Genomic DNA, 24,363 nt, shown 5'->3' with positions numbered 1-24,363 from the left:
CTCAGAAGAAGGCATCCTGAATGTTTCTGACATTGAGTGTAATAAGCATTAAATGTTTATCCATACTTTCTCTCCAGCACAGTAAACATTTAGTAAACACCCATGGAGGGGGGGGAAACAGACTTTTTAGTCAGGACCCAGAAATAAATTGTGGTCACCCAGTCATTTTGACTGTTGATCTTACCCCAGGGGGTATTAGTTAAGAACACAACACAACCCATCCCATCCAGCCCTTCGAGCATGCATCTTGTTTTCGGGTTACGTTACATTGTATAATCTGCAGGATGGCAGGAAACTTCTGTAGACAAGTGAGCTTAACTTCTTAATTTAAGAATTCTTACTGCAAAGGACTCTTTGATAGTGTCTGTCATTAAATCCTGGGAGTTTGTTAAGTCAGTAGTTCCTCAGAAACAAGAAGGCTCTCCAGGAGGGATTCCAAGACTACTAGGTCTTCATAGCTGAGACCAAAGATGACTACAACTCCTCCAAAAGGAGAACTTGGATGTAAAAGAGTTTTGTCAATACTTCGAAGAGTACGTTGACATGCATCTTAGACACTGTGGTGAAAACAGTGGACGCAGGTATCGGAAGAGATTTTTAAGACCTAGCATATGAAGTTAGATTAGGGCTAAACGTAGCTTCGGAATGTTAAGTGTAAGAGTTCACTCAGAGCGGCACGATTATATTTTTTAAATGGTGGTATGAGGTTTTAAGATCTCTAATCAGAATATTAATATCTGCTTACCCATAATCTTCTTACCGTTCTGCTAACAGCAAATGCCAGAAGGTTATTCAACTAGGACCAAACAATTCTCTGTACAGTGGACTCCTGCTTCTCTAGGCTGCCGGGCTGCTTGCCACAAAACCAAGCCAACCTCATGGAGGAGCTTTTTAGATGCAAATTGATTTTCTTGGGTTTTCTTGCTCAAGTAGCTGAAATATGGAACTTTGGCCACGAGACACTGAAATACTTAAGTTATTTAATGTTGGCATCAATTCGGGGAAGGAAAGTGCTCTCCGTTGGTGAAAGTCATGTTTGTAAGACTCAGTTTGCAGTATGAGAGAGAATAGCTATCCAGAGGGCTGTGTCCCCAAGAGCATGCGCACTGGGAGGGACTCTGTGGGAGCATGCGCTGGGGGGCTGGGGGCTGGGGGACACTGGGACTTCCGTCTTGTTTTCTATCAAATAAAAGTTTTGTGCTGGCTTCCCTTCGCCTGCTAGACTTTTTTCCCTGAACCTAGCGGACCAGTGCTGAAAGCAGACTTGGGTCGCTTAGCCAAAGTGCTCTGAAGGTATTGGGATCTAAGGAAGCCCATGTTCTAACACCGCATTCACCATGGAATGTTGTCCAGTCAATTCGACAGAAAGGCAAAAAAAGAAATAGAGCTGAATGAGAATGGGAAATTAAAGGAGGACATGATTGCTTCTACGAGGTTGCGGATTTTATTACAGATATTAAAGAAGAACACAGGCAGAGGTGTCTGGAAGAGTCCAGAGTGAACATGACCTGCCAACTGAACAGGGCCATGTGGGAAGAGGGGGGAGGGGCCAAGGAAGGGGAGAGAGAGGAGAGGTGGATCAGGGGAGGGAGGAGGGGGAGGGGAGAGCCAAAATCCAACAGAACAAGAGAAGAAAGCCCACATACCCCAAAACGTTTGGGTTTTATAGGAATGAGGTAGGAAGTGAAGGATGCTGGGAGAAACTGCTGGCTAGCATCAGTTTGGATATGTTAATAGACACCTCCGCCGTTTGTGTTGAGTTTGAGACCTAACACAAATGTAACTGCGCGATCCTACCTAATGAGAAAGACATATTCCTTTACATAGGTCACAGGGACATAAAAGAAGCCAAGTAAAGAAAGGCCCAGAGTAGTACCAGCGAGTTCCTGTCAAAAAAGAGGCAGCAGGCGTCCTTCTGGGGCTTGGCAGTACTGTGAGCTCAGGCTTGGCAGTACTGTGGGCTGTAACCGCTGAATGAACTCCCAGTAGACAAGACTCTTTACCAATGCATGCTTCCTCTCCACCGGGATTCTAATCCCCACGGGGCCAGCAAGAGTCTTTCTCGTCTGTCACCTCCATAATCATTATAAGGGCAGTAATGATCGTTTAATTTCCCCCAAAGACGAAGCTGGTCTATTCAAAGCAGGATTCAAATTCTGATCATTAAATGTTAGAGGAAACCTATGCCCATACCTTAGGCTTTGAGGAAACATGGGGACTGGCTGCGACATTCTATTGCTGCAGCTGGACCGGAAACCTTAACAAAAAGAACCCGATTATCTGCTATTTCTCTGTCGGACAAACAAGGGTAACCCTCTGCACCTAATGGAGCCTGTCCTCAAACCACTCCACTGTAACAGTTAGTGGAATGAGCTTATAGAAATTTGAAGCAAATCAGTAGTCATACAGCTTGCTTGTTGGGGCCCGTAGGTGTTCACCCCACCCAGCACCAGAGCAAGGGCAGTCATAAACTCTAAATGAACTACCATTTTTTTCCAGGAAGGTGAATGACAGGTCCTTTGGTGCCCCCCCAGTTCACCAATCAGCCACCGTGAATTCTCTGTGCCTAAGTCAGTAAGTTCTTTAGGCCAAAGCACACCCATTCCCCTCTAAGCAATTTGAGCTTCTTTTCAAATGCTAATGATTGAGGAAAATCCCAAAGACTTGTCTAAAGCTTCCTTCCAGTTGGGACTGGAAGTCCATCCCGGTGCTTGACTCCCTTATACTCACATAATAATGTTTAGGTACATTCTATGTTAATTGATACCAAGTCTTTGATCTCTTTAAAAATAGTCTCATGTTCAACCATTTCTCTGAACCACAGGAAGTTAAACTGCTGCTAAAATTATACTAAGTTAAAACACTGAAAAGTTTCAGCCACGTTGGAAACTTAAGTCCCCCAAGTTTCAGTGGGTTCTTGTTAAGACAGGTTCCTCAATTCTCAAAGTCAAGAGCAGCGGTCTGTCCTGCGATGGAAACAGAGATTGGGGCTTCTGTGCAAAGCAGGGGGTAGAATAAAGAGGGGTCCGTTAAAATTCCCTTATTAAAGTCTGCGTGTGGTGATGTCACAAGGACCGGATGGCCCTTCATGTTCTGCTATCTTTTCGTTCTATCGCTTCCGCCTGCTGCTCTCACAGGGTGCTTTTTTTTTTGTCTTTTTGGTCACTGCCAGGTCAGCACTGATAAGTGCTTAACCCGTAACAGTCACAATTCATGTCAAATCACAAAATGTAAACAAGGCTTATGACCTAGATTGACGTTCTTAACCTCACTGCCCTCAGGGTACCTCAGCCTTCCAGAGCATCAGTACCAGGCCCCTCCTCCACCCTCTACCTCTGGTGCTGGACGGTGTACAGATGAAGAACCACTGATCTGTTTTGTTCCCCATAATAACTCATGAAATGTGAAGCTCGACATAGTGCTATTCAAAACAAGCAGACCTAGCCCAAAAACTCAAAATCTCAAATGCGCCAAACTCTGAATTTAAAGCAAGCAAACAAACGAAAAGTATTGACAGGAGGTCACAGGTAGAACAAGGCACCCTATCCTCAGGGGATGCAGTGCAATCCAATCTATAAACCTGACAGCTTCCTCAGCATCCCATAGGATGGAAAATTCTAGAGCCCTTTCGGCTGTGATATACAGACTTTTACGTGAAATTATTAAACAGACTGAACAGAAATTTATTTAGATGACATGTATAACATATATAAGAATTTTATGTTAAGATTGGATTTTCATGTATATATGTAAACATATTTCAAAATCCGAAGGGGGGGGGGAACCCTGACCAAAATTGCCTTGTAGCTAAAAGATAGCCAAACTCTGTGGTAAGCACAGAAGCAGAGTTTTGCTAAAGTGAGGTGAGTTTATCCTATTCCAGAGCCAGCACGAGCAAACAATGAAGTCAGCAGGCTAACAACAGGAAGTGATATCAGACACATGGCCGGGATCAAGTTATAGGCTTAGGGTGGGCTTGCAGCCAGGAAAAGTCTGGATTTACATCGAAAGTGAACTTTGCAAAGAGAAAGGGGGTAAGACCAGATAAGTTGCCACCAAGGACGGTGAAGCTACAGCACACACTAGGCATGAATGAGGATGAGGCTGGTGGAGAAGGATGGTGGACAGAAAGAGGTGCTAGAAAGGGAGGGACATGTGTAAATGGCCTCAGAGGTGGCCACACCACCGCTGACCTACAGCTGTCAGAGACAAGGAATGGTAGGGTTGTTTCAGAACAGCTAATAGAGGGCGACAGATGCTGTTGCCTGAAGTGGAACTCCGGGTGGGATGACGTGGCGGGGAGGGGCGGGGGATGAAGAGTTCTCTCTCTGTCACGTGTCAGCAGCATGAACTCTGAAAAGCCTGTCAGACATGCAAAAACGGAAGAGTTGGGTTCCAACACAGCTCTGAGGTGAAAATCAGAGCTAAAGAAATAGGGTGTAGAGTTATCAACATCTAACTCTTCCATGAACTGTAGAACTGGGAGGGGCTGCCTAAGAAGAGAATATAAATTAGGGAAGGGGCCATTCCAGGACTTTCCTTATAGAGAACAGAACAGCTAGAAATGAGTATATGTGAGCATTATATTCTTAGGTGCACTGGAACATTAGCAATATTGTCCCAAATTCTTCTTTCCTTCAGCAAGATATTATAGTGAATACTCTTATGAAAGGTATAATCTTTGACACTAGAATTGTGCATAAGTTTAATAAGAATATATTCCTCAATAATAAAATGTGTTTTTTAATTTAAATTTTATATAATATAACAAAAAATATAACATTTTAAGCAATATTTTAAAAAAATATCCAGGAGGAGCCAGGCATGTATGGTGCACATCTTTAATTCGAGTACTTGAGAGGCAGAGGCAGGTGGATATCTGAGTTTGAAGCCAGCCTGATCTACAAAGCAAGTTCCAGGATATCTGGGCTACGCAGAGAAGCCCTGTCTTGACCAGAGCCTTCTCTGGTTACTGTAATTTATAGGGTCCATATATAAAACAGGGTAAGAGTTTTATGCTGGATAGGAATAGTTCAAATAGTTCAAATAGTTGAAAAGCTTCTGCATATTGACTTTTCCAATATTGCATCCAATAACTGACATTATCACGTATATTTTACACACAGACATGTTGGTTGAGATGAAATTTCACAAAGGAAATTAGGTAGCCAAGAGCCTAAAGTTTTGTGTTTGCAAGGAGATTAGCTTAAACTTGGCCTTGCTTGGCTGCAATCCTCAGGCTAGACCTTGGCGTAATCAGTGCACTACTACAAGCAGAGCAGAGAGAGACCTGCTGATTGCTGGTCATTTCTCCAAAGAGAAACAGCAGGCTGTCTGGAACTCCTCCAGAACACCATCCAACACGCACTGTGCTGCGCACCGTGTCGCCTCAGAACTCAGGCTTTCTCCTTTGTGCTTTTAAAACTTTTGCGTCCAACACGATGCTCATTGAGACTGATCTGCCTGGTAACCTTGTGGTTTTCCTCCGGGTTCACCTACTAGGACATTTCTATTCTGTCCTTGTGCACGTGGGAACCATAACAAAATGAACAGAAGTCACTTGGAAAGTATCACAACATTCTTGAGGTTTATTCAGCCAGTGAAGGTGAGGGACAGACTCGTGTGTCACATTGGCAGTCGGCCAATAAGTATTTATTGGGCTATGAAGTAATATCTTCATCAAAGCATGTTGGGGGGACAGACTTGCAGGGTATGAACCTCATTCTATAGCTGTTTCCTTGCATAGCACATACATTCTACTCTGCTGCTCAAGTCACTTACCTTACATTTTTGGCCCTGAGTGGAGTGAGCTTGAGGCTGCAGAGGACAGTGCGGACAGCGGCTGCTCAGCACTGCACCGGCTCGCACTCTCAGGCCAGATCTTCTCTTAGTCACGTTTTTTAGCCATGATAAATCTTCAGGGCAGCGTGCTTCCGCGCTGCGATTGTATCTCGCAATAGGACACGCTATCTAATTACATCGTGGCATATGGGGTGGTTTCAAACGTTTCTTTCTCTTTCTGCATGGAATGGAATGAATGAGAACCACTAGAGCACTGACTCTCAACCTGTGCGTTGTGGCTCCCTGGAAGGATCGAGTGGCCCAAGACCATCAGAAAACACAGATATTTGCGTTATGATCCGATAGCAAAATTAGTTACAATGCAGCAGCAACAAAATCAGTTTCAGGGTTGGGGTTCACCACCTGAGGAGTGGAAGGACCACAGTATCAGGAAGGCTGAGAACCACTGATAAAGAGGAACCCATCAGGAACCAGCACATCCACTAACGATGGTGCTAACCTGGAGAGTCTTGGTAGGTCCTGGCACTGCACCAGTTTCTTCTTGCAACTGGAGGCACTGGGATGACCTGAGCTTGAACCTTCTTTAAAAAGTTTTTATTGATTCTTTGTGAGTTTTAATCACACCCCCCAACCCCACTCATCTCCCTGTCCCCTCATGTCCGCCCTTAGCCCTTGCAATCTCCGCCTTGGCAACCTTTCCCCCCAAACGCAAACAGAATGAGCAAAGCCACTAGTCCTTTCAGTTCTGAGCGGATCTGCTAGTTCCTGTATGTGTGGGTCTCATTAGGAGCTTCTGAGTGTTGGGACCTTTAACTTTCCTTATTCTGACAGAGCTTCAGTCAAATGCTGAATGTGGTGTTAGTGTGGATGGCAGCATGTGTGTCGGATCCAATGGCATTTTAACATGACTATTGATTATGCAAAGATTTTGTCTTTTCGAGACACGATCAATTTTTGATTTGTTTGTAAAACTTGCCATCGGCTTTGGGATGATATAGCCAAGAGTCATTCACATGCCGTCAGCTCACCTAGAATTGGATAAAAATGAGGTTAAAGTGAGCGATGTTGAACTAGACAATCTCTGAGGTCCCGTTTAGCTTGTCAGTGAAGCTGTGTAACTGGGCTGAGGGGCTCATTACACATCATCTATTCTTTTAGTCCCTCTGCTATGTGGATTCTGTGGGGTGGTCTGACGGATGGGAGAGGGAAAAGGCCCAGAGGACAATTCGGGCGTCCATGAAATGTCACCCGGGCAGTTTGAGACTCTTCTTAGCACACAGCAGCAGACTCTCACAACAGGTACCTCTTAGAACAGGAACTACATCTGCCAGAATCAGAGATGTGGAGAGAATACGCCAGAGTCCAGGGCCTGAAAGCACGTCTAAAATCTGTACAACAGGCGGGCGGCAGGGCTCACAGACCAAGGCGCCTGCTGCCAAGTCTGAGGACCTGCGTTCAATCAATCTCCAGAAGCCGCGGGGTAGAAGGAGAGAACCCACTCCTGAAAGTTATCCCCTGTTCCCCACACGCTTGTACCCACCGGCCCCTGCACCGCCGTTATACAGGGCGGCTCAGCCTCAGGGGCGTACAGGGCGGCTCAGCCTCAGGGGCGAGCTTCCGGCAGCGCAGAAATCAGTAATCCCACCCTCTTTCCCCAACACTCGCATAGTCCCCACCACGGAGTTCAGTGATCCGGCATTAGCATCTTGAAACTCATAAAAATAACTCAACTCCCATTTTAATTTTGCACCAAGGTCTTACGTGATAAATAGTTGCGCACTCAGCGGAAGCCGGGCCCTTACAGAATAGGGCTTTGCTCTGTACAGTCACCTTCAGAGGGCTGTGGGTTCCATTTTAGTGTCTGCCGAGTACAACATTGTCACAGTGAAATGAGACGCTAACATTGTCCTGATTGTCACGGAGCTATAATGACTATAGTACTATAGTTCATTGATTACATACGTGGAAGAAAATATTTTAATTTCTGTTTTTAAAGTGCTTCAGGAAATTGGGACAAAACACAACCCTTGGGACGCTAGACTCTCAGATACATGCTTTGAAACTTCTTAACTAAGCTGGTCCTTGATTAACTATTATTACTTGTTTCGGCAATGCCCGTAACATTCATTCATTAAATCGCTCCTATGTAAGCCCTTGGAGCTATTTCCTGTGTAGCGTCCATCTGTGGTTCTCACCAAGCAAAGGAAATGAGCAGCAGCGATAAAGCCTCTCCGTTATCACCGGAGATCTTCAGGGTCTCTTTGCCAACATTTGATTTTTGTCATAGTGCCCATCTGCCCATGGAAAGGATATTGATGGAGTCGGATCTCACATGTCGCATGGGTAAAAACCTTCCTTTACCAAGAGCAGCTATGCCTAGAACTACTTGTTTGCATATATATATATATATATATATATATATATATATATATATATATATATATGTGTGTGTGTGTGTGTGTGTGTGTGTGTATACACACACACATAAACACATATATACATATATATACACATATATACATACATATATATGATAAAAGATGAGATGTCTGGCCAATTAAGAGAGTAAGAGTGTGGGCTGGAGAGACAGCTCAGTGGTTAGAGCACTGGCCACTCTTGCAGGGGGAAGGCTCACAGCTGACTCTAACCCCAGTCCCAGGGGATCTGATGCCCTCTTCTGGCATGCTCTGACATCTGTCTGTCGGCACACGTGTACATACAAGCGGGCAAAACACTCACGCACACATAAGATAAAAACAAACACATCTTCAAAACTAAGAGTGTCATGTCTGTTCTTGGCCAGTATCCTCTAAGAACAGATTTAAATGCCCCCAAAGAGTCACAGACGTAAGCAGGCGGTTCTAACCAGCTCACTGTAGACATTACCAGAAAGCTGACCTTCCTGACAGTGGGATCCTGGCCCTCAGGTGGGCACGTCTCATGAAGAGACGCTAGTGCCAGTGGCTTTTGTACGAGACGGTTGCTTCCTAGAACGTCTCTAACAGGTCTGGCATTCCAGATGAGGTGGGATAAGTCTGTGGTAAATTAGATGGTCTCATAGTTACAATGAGGTCTCCTGGATTCATGTGTGCCTCTAATGACTTAGTTTCCTGGCTCCGTCCGTCCGCCTCTGGGACTCAGAGGCCTGCCAGCTGCCGCAGCTTAGTACCGGGATATAGATGATCATTGTGTCCTCATCCCGTGAATGCACTAGTGATATCTATTGTAAATATTAATCAGTGAATCCTACTCCACCTTTCATATTCAGTTCCCAAACAAAGACACACAATTTTATATTTATAATAAGCCTTAGACAGCACTGGAGCTGGGCAGATATGTCGACTTCCCTGTCAGTAACCCAGAGATAACTGCCATGTTCCTCCTAGGCTGTTTCCATTCCAATTAGCCAGCCCTCGTGGCCATGCTCTCTTTATCTACCTACCCCTTGGCGTCTTCTTCTCCCTTCTCCTCATGGTCTCTGCTTCAGACCCCAAGCCCAGCAACTGAAACTCCGCCTACCTCTCTTCTGCCCAGCTATAGGCTGTAGGCACCTCTACTTGACCAATAGTTTTAAATTAAGGAGCAAAGTTATATAGCACCTCTAGGTGTACTTAATGAGGAGATCCTGCTCCCTGAGGATCTCCTTATCAGGGGGCAACCAGACCTTGGGGGCCAGTATTTAGCATTACAATATATAGCAACGGGTGACAGATGTCATTCTGTTAGCAATCTATTAGCAGCTACCTTGTAATGTGTCCTACTGAGTGTCCAACACCAGACTAAGCATTTCCCTTCTTTTCTTACTTTGACCATCCAGACATCCTGGTAGGAATCACCAGGACAACGGTTAACACACACACAATTTTACTACCTTTTGGAAAAAGGCTTCTTCACAGGCTGATGGTGCAGACAGAGGTACACTTCCTCTGAGAAAATGCCCCCTCTAGGCATAGTGAGAGCTCAGTGAATACAACCAGACCATGGGCAGTTTCTGTTGGGGTTTAAATCTCGGCCTGTGCCGGGACAAAGCACACCAAGCCAACATGTTTCCACGTGGAGAGGCTGCACGAGAAAAGGAAGAGCAAGAGAGAGCAAGAGAGGAGTAAGAGTGAGAGGAAGAGCCAAGCAGCCCCCTTTATTGTCAGGCACAGCTGGCTGTTGCCAGGCAACGGTGGGGCGGAGCATACCTGGCTGTTGCCAGGTAGCTGTGGGGGTGGAGCTTAGACCGAATACTAACAGTTTCGACCTCAGGACACCCATAAATACTTTGCTTGGGATGCAACCCAATAGTTGCACATTCTGTTACCTTTCTCATTTCATAGTGGAGAAGCCAAGGCCTGGAGAAGTCAGGTGACTCTACGCATTCGTGAGGCGCGGAGGGTACAAAGACCCCGATCCTATTCTTAGTCTCTAGCACTGAAGAAGTGCTACTCCCGGAGTCCCAGACCACAGCCGCTCCTGGAGACCCCGGGGTGTAATTGAGAGAGATACCCATGGCACTTCAGCATCTTTGGGTTCCTACAGTGAAAATGGTGATGATTCATGAGGACCCTGAACATTTGTACAGTGCTTCGCAGCTTTGTTTGTCCATTACTAGAAAAGTAGCTTAGAAATCAACAGGTTCTCACAAAGATCCTCAAATGGGGAGCCACGCGGGCACAGTGGCCTCCATTACATTAATTGTACCGTGGAAGAAAAGAAAACTCACAGGAACCCCCCAAAGGTCCCATGGCCAGAGAATGGCAGAGGGAATTTGAATTCAAGCTTCTACCTCAGACTCACTCTTCTGGTCACCATTGCCCATGCGAGCTCAGCTCTTTCCATGTCAGTCGGTTGCTGTTTATTGAACCCACAGCTCCCAAATCCGACAGCGCACCAGACCTGTTGGTAAAGTTTCCTGAAATCCAGGCCATGTCCATCACTAGATTGGGAAGAAAGAGGTTGTATGTGTTTTTTAAAACTTTTCCAGGTGGTTTGACTGTCTCTTAATTTATAGACTGCTTGGTACTCTCTTCACTCGGGGGGTGGCTGAAATGGATCTACATGGTAATGGCTACATCAGGTCCTACCTGTGTTATCATCAAGATCTAATGATTGCCATGCCCTGTGCTATCCAGTCTCTGATGAATTCGCTGGTGTCAGTATGCCAATGTGTTCACTTTATCTTCTAGCCTCCTCCTCATCTCATAACTATAGGAAATGAACTACTGTTGTGTATGTGTTGCGTGACACTATTCCTGGGGAGACACAAACAAACATCTACTAGCCCCATAAGGAACCAATGGTAGACCAAAGTACTGACAACATAAAGTCGAACTAGAAGGGGTGAATTTTACTAAGGTTACTTATAGGAGTATGAGCTAGAGGTTGCTCATAAGAACATGCCTGACTCAAAGGTAGCATCATCAAAGCCCACCTTAGCATGAATGACGGCTCATAAAACCCAGAAATGGTTCAGCGGGTTGGAGAATGTATTTTCCAGAAATCTAGGAGAACCTGAGCTGCTTACAAGCAACTGATCTGATCTCTGGCTTCTGGGTAGCTTGGCTCCCCTGAGAATGTTTCTCTAGAGCCTTTACTACTTATGTAACCTTGTGTAGGGAGGACCCTAGTTAATCTGGTCAGTTTCAGGGACTTCCTGAAGCTTTTGAGTTATCTACTTCTCTGGACAGATTGCTTCACCCTGCTTTAGAACATTCTGTGTCTTTATGAGCTTTCCCTTGAAGATGGAAGGTCTTATCTTTGGAGGAAATTGTTACACATCAGGCCAAGGTGAAGAAAATGGACAAGCCCTAATTGGCATTTAATTAAATAAATGTCTCATTTATCTTCTGTGTAAGATATAAAAGTTCCTTGGGGCCACTTTCAGGTATAATAAAGAAACTAAAAACAACAACATACCTTTAAAATATTCCCAAATCGGGGTGGGGGATTTAGCTTAGTGGTAGAGTGCTTGCCTAGCAAGCACAAGGCCCTGGGTTCGGTCCCCAGCTCCAAAAAAAAAAAGAAAGAAAGAAAGAAAGAAAGAAAGAAAGAAAGAAAGAAAGAAAGAAAAGAAAAAAAGTATTCCCAAATCATAACTTTATTTTCAGGATATACCAAGATTCTCATTCTCTTGATTTACTCAGCAAATGTTTATTAGCACCTAGTAGGAAACATTGCCCCAGCTTCTGCTGACTTGGGGATGAACAAAACAGATAAAAATCCATGCTTCTACATGACTTCCATTTGATTGGTAGAGAAGGAAAATAATAAAGACGTAATTTAATAAATAATAATAATAATAACAATGATAATAATAATAAAATTATCGCTAGTGTTGTAAATCGTGAAGAAAAGAGTGTCAAGAAACTGGAGACTAGAAGGGGTACTGATTTGGATTGGAGGGCTGGGATCCCCAGTTCTGATAGTTGAATTCCTGGTATCTTAGGCAGTTTGGGTGGATAAACAGAATCGTAGACCAAGTTATAAAGACAGGAAGCAAGAATCGATAGAGGTCGATGGCATAACCAAGGAACTTTAAAGGCTTCCCAGAAACGCCCACTTTATTTCCTATCTCTGTTTCACATAAATTGTTTAGTTGCTAGGACTTGATGAAGGATGTTGAAGACGGTGTTATGATCCCTTGTTACTCAAGCGGGAGAAATTATTTTAGCTCGTTCACTTAGAAACATCTTACGTGGAATTAACCAAACAAGTTGTCTCTCAGACATCCGATTGAAAAAAACAATTACCCCCGAGAGTTGTGCTTTGACCTAACTGAAATACTGAATGAGCAGTCCGTGTCGGATTACCAGTCTCATGGTGCTTGAGACTAAAACTATGAAAAAGACACAAAGTCTAACCCTCGGTGATGAGTATCGTGGTCATGGCTTGAGAAAGCCATTGAAGATGAAGTGGATTTGGTGGAGGAGGAGCCTTAAAATCATAGTCTGTTAAGGAAGGACAGGGTACATGTAAAGTAGGACAAAGAGTGACCATAGCAATCCCCTCCACACTCCCAATACTCAGGTAGAAGCAGGTGGGTAAACTGAGACAGGGGCGGCAGGCAAACCACAGGTCTGGCCCTCACACTTTGTCTTCTGCCCATAGCAGATCCTTGCAGTTTTAAAATAAGTTTGGATCATGGATGACTTTCTACTGATGCGAAGATGGCAAGCCTTTATTAGAAATCACTCTCCAAGTTGTGAAGGTGGCTCTTTCCCTGAGATAGCAACATGCAATCTGATTCTCCCTTGAGATCTCTGGATCTCTCTTGAGCAGCAGGCACGAATGAGCCGGAGCTCCCAGGCACAACCATGATGGGTGTGGAGTCAACCCGTCCTTGACAACAGGCCTTTGCCAATGTTGTTGGCTTTTGTTTGTTTGTTTTGCATATTGGTACTTGGAGTCTTCCCATCGACCATTTCTTTGAAACCTCTGTGTACGAATGAAGTAGCTTTCACCTTGTTATAAAACAGACTTGGTGTTAGATGATCGAGCCCAAACATAGACTAATGTAACCGAGCACATTTAAGGTATCCTTGATACGAGCATGTTTGGCAAGATACATACATTACATGCATTTTTAACTCATGATGTTTTAAAATCCTGATAGGTCCTTTGGACAGAGCCCTGTGATCTCATCTTAAGTCAATGTTTATCTACACATAAATATGTAAATTTTTTCTTCTTCTGTCATAAGCCTCACAAGTCCCTGGTAATTTTTATTATCGATGCTTTTAGAAAAATGTGTATGGGCGTTTTGCCTAAACGTATGTTTGTGTATCAAGTGCACACCTAGTGCCTGAGGAGGCCGGAAGAGGGCATCAGTTCCCCTAAAGCTGATGTTTCAGATGGTTGTGGGCCATTGTGCAGATGGTGGGAACTGAACCTGTTTGCTTTGTAAGAACAGACAGTGCTCAGAACCATTGGGCAGTCTCTCCGGACTCATCTACACTTTAAAAATGACTTTGTTCAGTACCTCTGTTCAAGAGTGGTCCTTACGTGGACAGTCACAAACACTGTGCGCACCCATGGCTTGTAGAAATGGCTCTTGCTGAGTCAGCGTCTGTGCAGGAGCTCCCAGGGATTCCCCTCTCCCTGAGGCCTCTCTGTTGCTAGTCTGGGCTCAGTTGCTAGCCTGGGATTTGCAGGTTTGAAGTTAGACTGTGGTGGACTTAATATGACCTCTTGATCTATTTCTCAGGAGGCTTTTGTCCAATAGATGTTTTTTAAAGTTCCTTTATTGAAAAAGAGAGCTAAACAATGCCTCAGCAGTTACATGTATCAACTCGAAAACATTTATTGATAACCTGTGTACCAGGTACTGGGTAAATAAAAACAATTACGCTAACATGCATTCTTTCAAGGAGTTGGGAAATGTCAATGACTTCTCAAATTTATTGTAAGAAGCTTCCCAATGCGACATTTTTACTAGATTCCCAGTGGTGGCTTAATTTTCTTTCAGTTCTTTGATTCTGCACTAGTTGGACTTCTTATAGAAAGCTGAATTAATGTTTATAACATACTAACAAGAGTCCAGGGGAGGGGAGAGAAGCCAGAAGAAAAGTCCTAATTCATGATGCACGACTCCAATTCCAGAGTCTTCCCTGAACAGCTGCATTGTAACACTTGCCCTTGGTGTCCACATGGTTGCTCTCTGGAGTCCTGGGACATCCATGGTAGCCCGAGGGCCTTTCAAATGTCACCAGGGCAACAACAAAGTGGCACACATGAAGTAGCTGCTCTGTGGTGTTCCTGAGGAGAAGCATTGAAGTGGATGATTGCATCACAAATTATCTGCATATGAAAGGCTCGAGACTGTTAGTGGAAAACAGCAGTGTGGAGCCTGGTCCCATCCCACCCGGTCACTGCTAAGTCACCACCCCTCCCCCCTAGAGATCTTGTTGTGACCTTGTCCTCAGCTGGGAATGTGGGAAACAACCCTGCCGTGTTGTACTTCTGACCCCAAGAGAGTCATGGGCTAAATTTGGGAAGCTGCTGAGATGATTTGAGACAAAGTCCTATCTATCTTACAACTCCATTCCTCTTACTCTTTCTCTCAGAAAGATTAATGAAATTTCCCCATGGCTGAAACCATTTCTTTCTCCAGTAGAGACCCTAGTAAACCCTCAAGTTACTGATTGGGCCCTTGCTTTGGGCACAAGGTCTACCAAGCCCTCCATCTGCATCATTTTGGTTCATCCTAAGGGCCCTTAGGGAGCAGTACCATCAACACCTTCATTGTCTACGAAACCCTTTAGACTCTACAATGTTATATGACTGCAGTCCTGGCTTCTGAAAGATTTAAGCAGCTGATCTACCCCACGGGTCCTCAGAACTCTAAGTATGGGTGTAGGGGAAACTACGCCCTAACATGTCAGATACCGTGATTATACTAGCCTCCTGGTTCATCTAAAAACCACGGAGAAGAATCCTTTGTTGGAGGAAAAGAACTTGCCCGGCATCCTGGAGAGGCAGCATGTGAAGAATAAGCAACGTGCAGTGTATTAACCGAGCACTTGCCAAAGAAGATCGGTCCCTATACACACTGAATGCTGCCTACTGGTAACATCACCGCCTCGCCTCCTTACCGGAAGAGTGCGTGCCGTTCCTCTCCGGGAACTGTCAGCTTTTGAATCGCACAGGAATATTACTCCCTCCTGGCATGATTTCAGTTGTAGATTCCCAATGACCATCTTCACTCTTCGCACCAGATTAAACCCGGAAAGACCTAATTATCTTTAAAAAGTCCATGCTCGTGGAGCGGAGCTGTGGCTCCGTTGCAATGTGTTTGAAAGGGTGACTTTCCCCTTCCTCCAAAGCTCTATCTATTCCTTTCAAGGATAACAGCAACAAGTTGAACAGTGGAAAGTCATCCACGATACCATTGACACTTATAAAGTATACTCAAGGAAGCATTAATTATGAAAATGTTTGAAGGCACACATCAGTATGGTCTCTCATGAAAAATATTATTGATGGAGATAACAGGTATACAGATCGCGGCTATAGGTGTGTAAAAATACAACATTGCTGTAACATCACATATACAATGCAGTGCACTAAACCAGAAGCACTCATAAATACCCAACTTTCCTACCCACACCACCAAAGATTTTCTTACAATGACTGCCCTTTTTGGCCACCTGTATACCAAGCATATACGTCAGCAAATATAATACTTACAATCCCAGCGGGTCACGGTTACAGTCATTTTATTTGCTTGATCCAACCGAAGTTCATTCAAATAGGAGAATCTAAGCAAGACCTTCTGCTGCCTCCCTACCCAGTCACAAAGCACCAAGGTAGTTAGTTTTCCCCAAACGGAGGTGAAGTAAACACATGAACCAAAAAACCAAAGTATGAACGCTCGGTGAGGAGTCTGGTGGTGATGGGTTGCGAGAACACCTGTGTCCTCTGTATGCTTGGGTCTTGTGTCCATGAATTCTACAACCAAAAGGTTAAAATTACCAGGAGAAAACAAAATAGGAATTTGCTTCATGGGGGGAAAACTGGTGCCTGAAGCCTTTGTGAGTGAAAGGTTGTATAGGCGGACCCAGCAGCAGCCAACACAGCATCCCCTCAGACACTAAGAGGACTGTGTTCCTAAGCTAACAGTAAGACCGCCTATGTGGAGACACTTAGGCAAAGTCACTTTATTGATAACCAGGTTTTGGCATAAAAGGAGCACTCTGCCCTTTCAGTGTACACAATTAGCTAGGAAAATTAGCCAGATTGGGGTTCAGGAGCCTACATTTAAAACACATGTTCCAGAAAACTAAGAGACAATCAGTCCATAGTCCCTCTATGAAAATACCATTTTATCCCCAAACAGAAGCCCCGAACGTAATTTCCTAGTATTTTTCCTCCCTAATTGACTGAACACAGGAAGAATTCAAGGACAGGAGTGGAAGCCAGGGAACATGGCTGATAAGACTATCATGTCTGGTCAACCTTACTTTATCTCAAAACGAGCCAAGCCGACATCTCGTTTCAAATTTAGCCTCTCACCTTGACCACCTCTTTGAAAAGCTCGGTGGACCGTGAGGTGTCTGGCTTAGGGAATCAAGTGCTGGGACAAACCTCCCCAGGACTTTGCTAGCCCAGGCGGACAGCCAGAGAGATGCCAGGTGCGCTGAGGGAGGTTTCCTGTTTACTCATGTTACTTATTTAAAATGGTTTTCTGCATCCTGTGATTCCCAGTTGCTTTGCAAGGGACTTCTTGTATTTGTCCCTACTGAACACAGGGCTTGTGTTCTCAGAGGAAGGGAGGGGTGTAAATCTCCTTCACACCCTTTTAGAAGTTGATGGCCTATAATTCTGTTAGCTCCACCTCTCTGTTTCCCAGTGCCGGTGTTAGGCTTTACGGCCAGGTCTTCCGAGGCTGGTAAACTACTAAATGTCAGCCCGTTATCTCAGGAGGCCGTGCGTGTAACCTGGGCCTCCACCCCTCTTGCCTGGGCCCCAAGCTTCCTGGTTTTTGCTTTTGACGTTTAATATTTGCATAATTTAATTGCACCGATAAGGAGGTGGAAAGAAAAGTAAAGATAGCTCAAATTTTTTCTTTAAAATAACTTGGGTAAGTCAAACACGCCCACAGGTTTAATACTTGGGAAAACGAAGCCAGAGGATTGTTAAGAGTTCAGTGTCAGCCTGAGACCAGAGTGAGTTCCAGGACAGCCAGGGTGACAGTCTCTTTAAAAAAAAAAAAAAAAAAAAAAAAAAAAGCCCATATTATTCTAAAACTTTCTCTTGGTTTTTATTTTTCTCTTTTATTTCCTCTCTTTTTATAGAACACCTGGGCTTCTGTAAGCAGAAGACCCAAAAAGCCCTCTTCCTGTTGGGTCCCTTGTAGTAGCCGGAGCCAAGGCTGAAGCTAAGTCCAGCTGAGCCTTCACTTAAGCCCCAGTTGGGAGCAGCACCTTTGCTGCCCTGATAGACCTTCCCTGTCAAGTAGGTGGGGAGGGGGACAGCAGTCAGCCTAGAACTTAGAGGCAGGCAGCGTCCTCTGTGCTGTGTGTGTGTGTGTGTGTGTGTGTGTGTGTGTGTGTGTGTGTGTGTATGTGTGTGTGTGTGTGTGTTGGGGGGGCGGGGTAGAGTAAGGGAGGGAGGACAGAGAGTGAAGTTGGATGGCAGTGAAGACAGTCTCAGGTTACATGAGCTAAGAAGGGCAGGTAGGAATGGCTGCTTCACTCCACAACCTGGAGAAGCACCCGTATCCAGACCAACAGGTTTGGGCGAAACACGCCACGGATGCTGACTGATGATGACTCTCATGGTGTTCAGGAAGCCCATATCCCTTAACTATGGAAGGGGCGTTCTTCCAGATTTCCATCACACAGATACCTTAATCCTCCATAAATGCACACATCATTTCCTCACAGAAATAAAATCATATGGGGAAGATGTGAGAACCACCTCCTTCTGAAGAAAAACATCTACATGAGTATTGTCCAAGTTATTATTAGAAAGAATTTGTAGATTTTTTTTAAAATGAAAAAAGTAGTCATGATCACCTTGACTGTGAACCTCGGATTCTCTCTCTTCGACTTCGAGTTTAGAGTTTGTGTTTAACAGAGTTAGTTCAGAAGAATAACATACTCACAAAATCTATTTAGAGTTCGAATTCTGGATAAAATGACCCTGTTTCTAAATTAGGTGCGAGCCCTCGCCCTGGACAGAAGGAGCTTTTGTAAACTTGAAGAATGTCCCAGCTGGGGCAATGCCAGTTCCTAGATCTAGACAGATGGATTCTGATGGAGTCTGCTGTGCTCACACTCTCTTAGCAAATGTTTTTGAATATTCTCAAGTAACATGCTTAATTCGAAAACAAATATGGAATTGCTTATTTTAGAGTCAGTGGTAATCATTATCATTGGTAGAGTGTAAAAATGCATGCTCTGCTTTTGCATCGTAGAGTGCCAAGTTTGCGCATCACATTACAGCTTCTAGACCCTTCGCCGTGTTGAACACACACAGCAAATGCACTTTGAATCCGAAAGCCAGCGTTTGGCCATTGTGAAGGATTGCATTTGTTTGTTGTTTGTTTGTTTGATTTTTGCTTCCTTTGGCCCAGTGGCAGTGTTCAGCAGCAGCGGAAAAAGCTTCATGAAATTGTCCAGAAGAATCTAAGGTCTGGTCTGGTGTTTTTCCTCAGTGGAGTCTGTGAAGGCTGTGGAACTAAACCAGAAGGGAATTGTACTGGACTAGCAATCAGATGGATGCAGGGAGATAGGGACGGAGAGTTTCGAACTGAGACATTTCGTACCCAGAGACTTGAGAACACCAGCTGTACCTCTTCCCATACTCGTTCCAAACATCATTTTCTCCCCGTATTAAGCAAATCGAGTGCCAGAGAATCTAGCTGAAAATGTAGAAAACTGAGAGAGCAGACAGCTGCAAATAGAGATTTGAAGTTGATATAATTAGAACATAAGCACATGCATTAATATTCAGCGTGCCTCTTCAGGGAAAGGCACTTTGCTGGGTTCTACGGCCCAGACAGAAGAGTCTTCATCAGTCTCACGTGCACTCTAGTGGTAGATTGCCCTCATGAGATAAACTGTGTATTTAACTGTACAGAAGAGGAAGGTCCCGTGACAGAGTGCAGGGCTATAGTGGTAGATACATACACAGGGCGGCAGAAGGCATCCTTGGGGAAGAGTTCACACTGAGTGTGATCTCACCCCGAGGAAGGTCTAGAGAGAGCTCACAAAGCAGTGGCCAGCATCTCTGCAGAAGCCCAGCAGCATAGAAACACCAGTGGGCCCGGGGAGGCAATGCCGGACCCCACCACCAGTGTGAGATGAGATTAGATGGCTGGGCAGGCACTGTTAATCCACTGCAGCTCTCCTTACTTCATATTGCTGGGCTCTGCACGGTAGTTCTGGAGGGAGGTATTCATCTTCCACTTGGAGGAAAACAATTAGAACTTGGGCAAGTGAGATGTTTCATCCAGTAAAGGTGCCTGAAGCCAGCCAGAGGACCTGAGTTTGATTCCCGGTAACCACGTGATAGCAGGGAGGAAAACAACTCCTGAACGCCGTTCATACCTGTGTCTGCATCTGTATTTCAAGGTTTCTTTTGAATCAGTGTGGAGGGTTAATAAATTTGTACTACAGCTTCCTCACAATGGGATGGCACCTGTAACTAGTTTATAACTGTAGCATTAGAAGACTATTATAATAGTAACTGTATCTGGAGATGGGGGCTTGCAGGTAGGGGTTGGTATCTCTAGAGACCTTGTTCTGGTTGCGCATCCTTTCAAAAATTGGGTTATCTGTCGGATGATTGGGATTGTAAGGTATAATTTTACGCTGTTGTAGACAGCCAGCTTTTTCCTTTTTAATCATGGACAGCTTGGCTTTTAAAGAGAAAATGCATCAGAGGTCTTTTTTTTTTTTTTCCGGAGCTGGGGACCGAACCCAGGGCCTTGCGCTTCCTAGGTAAGCGCTCTACCACTGAGCTAAATCCCCAGCCCATCAGAGGTCTTTTTGAGTCAGCATAAAGTGCTTACCAGAACCTTCCGCCTCCCAGGCTGGCATTTCTGTGGCTTCTGTACAGCATCTGTGAGGTGAACAGCTGCAGGGGTCTCTGCAGGCCTGGCATTTGTTGCTCTTTCAGATAGCTGACATTTTTATGAGCAGGTGTAAAGTTTTTATGTTTTACTTGAAGAAAATATGATTTTTTTTCTGAGCTATAAAGCATAATTTCCGGTGGGTTTGTTGGGAAATGAAAACATCGGGTGCATTTCAATGTATCCGTGGCATTTTTAAGGTTCTCAGCCAAATTCTGTAAGAACACAGGCTCCTCTAGCCGTAGTTCAAGGTCTTGGTGAGCATACTGTCTCAAAGACTGGTGTTACTAAGATGCCAGGCTGTTTGTTTGGACTCAATATACATTGGGAGGACATACAAGGCATTCTTGTTCGGCTGTCACGTGGTTTGAATCATTACAGAAATGAAGATATTAGATAAGGCCTCGACTAGTTATGTAAAATTGGTAAATAAAGAAGATTCTGAAGTGGGATACAATATTTCTCTGGGAGTCACACACATGCTAGTCTCCACACTTCGATTAACGAGCACTGAATTGACGACGTCTGCTGCCAAACACCTGCTTTATTCAGAACGTTCCTCTGCTCGCACATCATAGCAGACTTTAAAAAAAAAAAGTGTTAGAAGATGAAGTCTTTTCTTTGTAATGAAACAAAAGCTTGCCTGATTTCCTTTTTTTTTTTTTTAAGTGTCCCCTATAATATTGAAAAGGTAATGAAACTGACCAAAACTTACAAATGCTCTACATATGGTATTTTGGAAGTTTTGAAAGAAAAGTGAAGAACAACCCTGAGCAGCAAGGTTTGTGTATGAGAACGTTGCAGGGGAGACGGGTTAGGGCTGGACCTAGAGGGCAGTAAGCAAGGAGCACTCATGCTTGCTCTGGGGTGCGAGCAAAGAGAGCAAAGACCGGAAAGCTTTGTCTGCAGCTTCACTATCACGTGACTGCTTGGCTCGAGGCAGGGCGCTCCCTCACTGTTTTTTGGGTTTGGTTTTTTTTTTTTTTTTCACTTTCCATCCCAATCGCTACCCCATCCCCCGTTCCAGTCCCATCCCCAGTCCCACCCCCTCCCTCTTCTCCCCACCCCTTCTCCTCTAAGGGGGTGGAGCCCCCACTCCTACACCCGCCCCTACCCTGTATCCCTCCACCCTGGCACATCAAATCTCTACAGAGCTAGGCACTTCCTCTCCCACTGAGTCCAGGGGAGGAAGCCCAGCTAGAAGAACATGTCCCACAGATAAGCCACAGCCTTAGGGACAGCCCAGGCCCGCTGCAGTTGTTCGGGATGCGCATGGACACTGAGCTGTATGTATATCTGCTACATAGGTGTGGGGGACCGAGGTCTCCTTGATCCTGTTAGCATCCAGACAAGTGAGAACCTCTGTCCCAAAAAATAAGGTAACACGATTTGTTTGTTTTTTAAAAAGAAAGGCATATGGAAATACAACTCACATAAAATGAGTGCCCTTCTAAAGCACACACTAGGTGGCTTTTAGTGTGTCACTCAGCCCTAAAGGAAATCCCAGGATTTACATCTTATTGCTTCCTTCTCAAACCTGGGAAAACAAGGAGCGGCTCCCTGTCCAGATGGATCCGGATACTCCGGTGTCTCATGTAGACGGTTGTACAATGGATACAAATCTTTGAACAGACAGGCTGGACTCTCCTGATGGTGTGGCAATTTCATAATTAACTTTTTAAAGATTGGGGGATAGCTAGCATTTTACATTTTTCTTCTTCCCTCCCTCCCTTCCTTCCTTTCTTTCTATGACACAATGGGTTCAAGTTTCCCAATAGGTTCACCAGCCCCTGCCCAGCTTTGTCAATGAAGCCATCCTAGAGAGGCTGGGAGTAGCATCCCTAGCAGATCTGTGTGAATGTCTTGCATTGTGTTTAAGGAACAAACGAATTAAAATCCTTCAACTTTTTCATCTGGATTGTCTGTCTTCGTTGGGCTGTAAGAGTTCTTAGTGTTTCTGAATTCTTAGGTCTAATGGGATAAATTACTTGTGACCGTCTTATTTGGTGGGTTGTGTTTTCGTTTGCTTGATACAGCACTGCCAGACACAAGGTTTCGTATTTCAGTGAGGTCCAACTTATCCCTTGGTTGCTTATGTCTTTTCTTTTCGTTCTTTCTTTCTTTTTTTAAAAAAAAAAAAAAACTGTTTGAATTTCTTTTCCTTTTTTTTTTTTTTTTTTTTTTTTTTTTCGGAGCTGGGGACCGAACCCAGGGCCTTGTGCTTGCTAGGCAAGCGCTCTACCACTGAGCTAAATCCCCAACCCCTCTTATGTTTTTTCTAAGAAAGAAAAAAGGCCTAATCCAAGGTTATCCGAATCCATACTTTCAGAATAAAAAAGATTTATTCATTTTATATACTGTAGCTATCTCTGGACACACAGAAGAGGGCTTAGGATCTCATTAAAGATGGCTGTGAGACACCATGTGGGTGCTGGGTATTGAACTCAGCCCCCCTGGAAGGGCATTCAGTGCTCTGAATCGCTGAGCCATCTCTCCAGCCCTAGAATTTTTTTTTCTAAGAATTTTATAATCTTACTTCTTTTTTTTTTTTTTTTTTTTTTTTTTTGGAGCTGGAGACCGAACCCAGGGCCTTGCACTTCCTAGGCAAGCGTTCTACCACTGAGCTAAATCCCTAACCCCTTAATCTTACTTCTTATGTTTGCATCTCTAGCTCATTTTAAATAGATGTGTATTCCTTTTGAATATATATTTGGAATACACACATACACCTAATGAGATTGATGTCAAGTAAGGGTCCAAATGCATTTTTGTACATGAATATTCAATTGTCTTACTCAATCTGTTGAACTGAATTGTTCTGGCATCCTATCAACACATTCATTCCTACATTAAAACAAATGCCAATTCTTTATGAATCAAAAATGAGGGAGCTGATTGCTAGTTGTATTGTCTTCCAAATGATTGGACTATAACATTATCTCTCTTGTCTCATCCGTAAAAGGATGGTAAGAATACCTTACTGTATCATTTAATCTATACACTATTTAGTAAAGACAGAGGCCTAGCTCAGTTTTTAAAAAGAAATTACTGTTGTGTTGATCCAGAAATAAGTAGTAATATTATATGTTAATTAAAAACAAAATCTTAAGACATTCATTCATCTGTCTATTCAAGAAAACTTACCAAGTGCCTTTATTGGAATAAGAAAATTAAAGAGATAAAAAATCTTTGCCCTTCGGGAGGGCTTACTCTGTACTAGAGGACAGAACAATAAATCAGTAAACATCTAATATAACATCCGGTAGGACTAAGCATAGGTGAAGGAAAAGTGAACAGGTTGCAGAGAACCAGAAGTGTATGGTGCATGGGGAGAAGTGTAAGTGAAGGGAGGAGAACCCAGGCAATTAAGGTGTGAGTCTGGAGTTTAGAGGACCATGATAGAGCTTGAAGAACCACCAGGATGCCTTTAGTGGTTAAAGTCAGCACTGGAGCAGGTCCCCTGAGTAACTAAGCCATAGAAAGAAGGGAAGAGCTAAGAGGTGAGCCCTACAGCAGTTCTACCTTAGCCCCAGGGAAGCATCATCAAGCTTCCTGTAGTGGTAAGAACTGTATCTTATTGCAAAGCTACAGGAAACAGGGCATCCCAGAAGCCAAGTGAAGAAAGAATTTAAATAAGGAAAGACTGGTCTCGGGTTTCTGATCATGGCAGTGGCAAGATGGAGCTTGCTGGTGACCTTGGCAAATGTTGTTGCCTCACAGAGTGGGTTGGTGATAGATACGAGGTTGAAGAAGTAAATGCAATGACCTCTGTAGGTGCTGGAGTCTGTGCTCAGTCATAGTACACACGACACTTGTGGTCCAGTCCAGAGGCAGCACAGTAGATTGGAAAGACGAACCTATGCTCCCCCATCCTTGTTTTCGTGACCTTAAGCAGGTCATTGTTTAAATGCTGGATTCATTTTCTCGGTATTAACTAGAGAGGAAAATACATGCCACTCACCTGGTAGTGCCATTAATATCCCAGTCTGGAGCAGTGTCTG

At 44.2% G+C, this 24,363-nt stretch overlaps 1 protein-coding gene across 14 annotated transcripts in view; it reads left to right on the top strand.

Annotated features, from left to right (window-relative positions):
• Stard13 (StAR-related lipid transfer domain containing 13) overlaps positions 1-24,363 on the top strand; it is a 396,493-nt gene that overhangs the window by 184,311 nt on the left and 187,819 nt on the right. The window lies entirely within an intron of this gene.

Source organism: Rattus norvegicus, chromosome 12 (genome assembly GCF_021556685.1).
Source record: "Rattus norvegicus strain SHRSP/BbbUtx chromosome 12, alternate assembly SHRSP_T2T, whole genome shotgun sequence".
NCBI classification, from domain to species: domain Eukaryota; kingdom Metazoa; phylum Chordata; class Mammalia; order Rodentia; family Muridae; genus Rattus; species Rattus norvegicus.
This window is presented reverse-complemented; position numbering and strand designations above follow the sequence as displayed.